Source organism: Bison bison, unplaced genomic scaffold (genome assembly GCF_000754665.1).
Source record: "Bison bison bison isolate TAMUID 2011002044 unplaced genomic scaffold, Bison_UMD1.0 scf7180017864295, whole genome shotgun sequence".
Lineage (NCBI taxonomy): Eukaryota > Metazoa > Chordata > Mammalia > Artiodactyla > Bovidae > Bison > Bison bison.
The window spans coordinates 1,827,484-1,832,155 of record NW_011494867.1 but is presented as its reverse complement, the minus strand read 5'-3'; the positions used below and the strand labels follow the sequence as shown (position 1 = coordinate 1,832,155).

Sequence of the window (4,672 nt, the reverse complement as noted above, 5' to 3'; positions counted from 1 at the left end):
AACTTTTTCACTCTCCACTTTCACTTTCATCAAGAGGCTTTGGAGTTCCTCTTCACTTTCTGCCATAAGGGTGGTGTCATCTGCATATCTGAGGTTATTGATATTTCTTCCGGCAATCTTGATTCCAGCTTGTGTTTCTTCCAGTCCAGCGTTTCTCATGATGTACTCTGCATATAAGTTAAATAAGCAGGGTGACAATATACAGCCTTGACATACTCCTTTTCCTATTTGGAACCAGTCTGTTGTTCCATGTCTAGTTCTAACTGTTGCTTCCTGACCTGCATACAGATTTCTCAAGAGGCAGATCAGGTGGTCTGGTATTCCCATCTCTTTCAGAATTTTCCACAGTTTATTGTGATCCACACAGTCAAAGGCTTTGGCATAGTCAATAAAGCAGAAATAGATGTTTTTCTGGAACTCTCTTGCTTTTTCGATGATACAGCGGATGTTGGCAATTTGATCTCTGGTTCCTGTGCCTTTTCTAAAACCAGCTTGAACATCAGGAAGTTCACGGTTCACATATTGCTGAATAGGATCTCCTAATTGCAGCATACAAACTCTTAGTGGTGGCATGTGGGATCTAGTTCCCCGACCAGGGATTGAACCGAGGCCCCCTGAGTTGGAAGCACAGAATCTTAGCCACTGGACCTTCAGGCAAGTCCCGGTAATAACGCCTTTTTAAATTAAGGTATGTAGAGGACTTCCCTGGTCGTCCAGTGGCTAAAACTCCACGATCTCAAAGCAGGAGGCTTGGATTCGATTCTTGGTTTGGGAACAAGATCCCACATGATGCAACTAAGAGTTCACAGGCTCCAACCAGAAGATCCTGTGTGTGGGCTCAGTCAGGAAGTCGAGTCTGACTCTATGACCCCATGGACTGGAGCCCACCAGGCTCTTCCATCTATGGAATTTTCCAGGTGAGAATACCAGAGTGGGTTGCCATTTCCTCCTCCAAGGAATCTTCTTGACCCAGGGATAGAACCCAAGTCTCTTGCATTGGCAGGTAGATTCTTTACCAATGAGCCATCAGGCACGGCCCTGCCACAACTAAAGATTCCACACGCTGCAACTAGGATCAAAGATCTTGCGTGCTGCAACTAAGACCCAGCACAGCCAAATAAATAAATATTTTAAAAGTAAGTAAAGTTATATACATTTTTTTAGGCATAACACTATTGCAGACTTAATAGACTGCAGTATAAAGGTAAACAAATTTGTATGAATTGAGAAAACAAAAAATTCATGTGACTTGCTTTATTGCAGTGATGTGGAACTGAATGCTATTTCGGAGGTTTGCCTGTACAGAGGACTCAACATTAAAAAAAATCACAATTTCTCATCAGAAACTATATAAGCTGGAAGGCAATGTAGTGACATCTTTAAAAAAAGAAAAAACTACCAATCCAGTATTCTATACCCAGCAAATATATCTCACAAAAAAAAAAAAAAAAAGAAAGTGAAATAAAAACCTTATCAAACAAAAACAGAGAATGCATTACCAGTAGTCCTATACTACAATAAAAAATTTTAAAGACGTTCTTCAGGTAGAAGGGATACCAGACAGAAATGTGGATCTACACAAAGAAATAAAGATCTCTGGGAGTGGTTAAAATGAAGAGAACTATAAAGACATTTTATCTTACTTTTAATCAATCTAAAAGATAATTAATTGTCTAAACCAAAAAGACCAGAAAAGTTTTGTGAACTTATAGGATATGTAAAAGTAAAATATGACATTAATAGCATAAAAGATGAGATGATGAAATTGTTGATGGAAGTATAGTTTTAAGGATCTTACCTTACACACAAAGCAGTGGAATATATTTAAAAGTTCACTGTGATTCACTCAGAGATAAGTTTATTTGAGCCTCCTCCCTCCCTGTTTAGTATGATACGTCCATCTGCATTACACATTAACCAGACTGCCTCAAAGGTAGGAATGCTTACTTGCCATAAAGATCTGTTTTCTTTTGATTCGAGCAATGTAACTTCTTAAAAGAGTAATGTTCTTTCTCAACTCTGTAAGAGGTCATGATGACTTGAGGTTCACTCTGCACATGCTTAGTTGAACTACTGTGTACTTGGTGAACTTTATGTCAGTATGTCATTTTGATAAATGATCCTCTGTCTCAAAAATGGACAAGAGATTGTCATATTGACTGAAGTAGTCAGAAGAGTGTCTAATATCCCTTATATATGTGGAATCTAAAAAGAAATGATACAAATAAACTTACAAAACAGAAAAAGACTCAACAGACTTGGAGAACAAACTTGGTTTGGTTGCTGAGGGGAAGGGATAGGGAGTTTGGGATGGACATGTACACAGTGCTGTGTTTAAAATGGATAACCAACAAGGACCTACTGGATAGCATAGGGAACTCTGCTCAGTGTTATGCAGCAGCCTGGATGGGAGGGGAGTTTGGGGGAGAATGGATACATGTATTTGTATGGCTGAGTCCCTTTGCTGTTCATTTGAAACTATCACAAAATTGTTAATCAGCTATGCTGCTGTTACGTCACTTTAGTCGTGTCCGACTCTGTGCGACCCCATAGACGGCAGCCCACCAGGCTTCCCGTCCCTGGGATTCTCCAGGCAAGAACACTGGAGTGGGTTGCCATTTCCTTCTCCAGTTAATCAGCTATACTCCAATACAAAATAAAAAGTTCAAAAACAAGTATATGACTATTCCTTCAACATCTAATAGGCAGAACAGTTCTCAGAGCTCCTAAGTCTGTCTCTTCGGTTATAATCCTCAGGTTGGCTCAAATAAAATTTTCTTAACTTGACTGTTAATTGAATTTTCACCAACAATAGCTAGATCAAAACAAAAAGAAGAGGGACTCTCCTGGCAGTCCAGTGGTTAAGACTGGACTTAACCAGGGAGCAGGGAGCATGGGTTCAATCCCTGGTTGGGAAACTAAGATCCTGCATGACATGCAGCACAGTGGGGAAAAAAAAAGTAACAGGATAAGAAAAGATTCCTTGCACACATTAATCAAAAGAAAGCTGGATTGATTAATATCAAAGTAGACTGAACAAAAAAAATTACCAGGGATAAAGTGTGACATTACATAATGTCACTGCGATAAATGACAATGATAAATGTATCAAATCACCAGAACACGTAACAATCCTAAATGTTTATGCACAAAAGAACTTCAAAATATAAGAACCCAAAGTTGATAAAACTGAAAGAAAAGATAGGTAAAATCCACAATAGTAGCTCAAGAATTCAGGATTCTTTTCTCAGGTGACAAGACACGTACATAGAAAACCAGTGAAGATGCAGAAAAACAACCACACTACCAACAAACCTGACCCAGTTAGTAGTTACAAAAAACTCTACCACTAACAGTACAATAGTCATTAAAGTACATAAAAAACATCCTCAAGGTATAACATATCCTTGACCATAAAATAAAACAAAACTTTTATTTTTTATTTTTGGCTGTGCTGGGTGTTCTGCTACAAGCAGGCTTTCTCTAATTGCAGTGAGTGGGGGCCACTCTTCGTCACAGTGTGCAGGCTTCTCATTGGGGTGGTTTATCTTGTGGCTGAGCATGGACAGTAGCTGCCCCAGGTATGTGGAATCCTCCCAGGACTGAAGCGAGTCCTATGCATTGGCAAGTGGACCACTGGACCTCCAGGGAAATACAAGTCAACAAGGTTTAAAGAACTGAATTATGTAACAAAGTATATTCTTTAACCAAAACAGAATTAAACTAGAATTCAGTAATAGACAAAGATCTAGAAAATCCCCAATGTTTAGAAATTAAACAACAAATTTCTAAACAACTAACAGGTGAAAAAGGAAGTCACAAGGGAAGTTTAAAAAACTGAATGGAAATGAAAAACAAAACATACCAGAATTTAAGGGATGCAGCTAGAGCAGTATTTAGAGGACAGTTACAGCATTAAAATCAATGTCAGTAACAATGGGAGAGACATTACTACAGATGCTACAGACATTAAAAAGTTACTCTTCTGCAATAATAAAAATAATAACCACTAGCTACACTAATTAAGGAGAAAAAGGAGCAATCTCAAATACACATAAATAAGCAAAGTGGGAAATATCAAATACGAGAGAAAAAAAGATGAAATAATGGGGAAAAGATTCCATCTTCATAGCAATAAATTACTACAGAACAATAATATAAAAACGCAAATATTTATGAAAAAACTTACAAAGCGCTCCTAAGGGGAAAAAAAATGAAAGACTTGAACAAATGGGAAAGCCTATAGTAAGAACCAACATTATAAAGGTGTCCATCCCCCCTAATTAAATGTAACCATCAACTGGATCATAGAAGCACGAACAGATTTTTTAAATATAATTTATTCTAAAGTATCAGTGGGAATCATCAGCAAAGGTGTATAATCTCAAAATGGTGAAGGTTTTGGGGTGTCCAATAAAGGAAGAGCAGTAAACTCAACCACAGAAAAAATCGTAACGCCTCCACGGTAAAAACTACTGGTGAGCAAAATTAAGAAGGCAAAATAAAAAAATAGTTTGTCGTTCGTGTGACAGGACCAGCTGGCTGCGCCACCTCGGGTAAGCGCGGGAACGAGCGAAGACGCAGGAGAGGGCGCGCCTCGGGGAGCCCCGGCTGAGGGGCCCGGCGGGGAGGTCGCGGCGTCGCCTTCCGCGCGGCCCGAGCCTCGCCAGGG

At 39.2% G+C, this 4,672-nt stretch overlaps 1 long non-coding RNA gene across 1 annotated transcript in view; it reads right to left on the bottom strand.

Moving 5' to 3' along the window:
• LOC104996477 overlaps positions 1–4,672 on the bottom strand; it is a 16,409-nt gene that overhangs the window by 11,262 nt on the left and 475 nt on the right. The gene's annotated exons all lie outside the window — the stretch shown is intronic.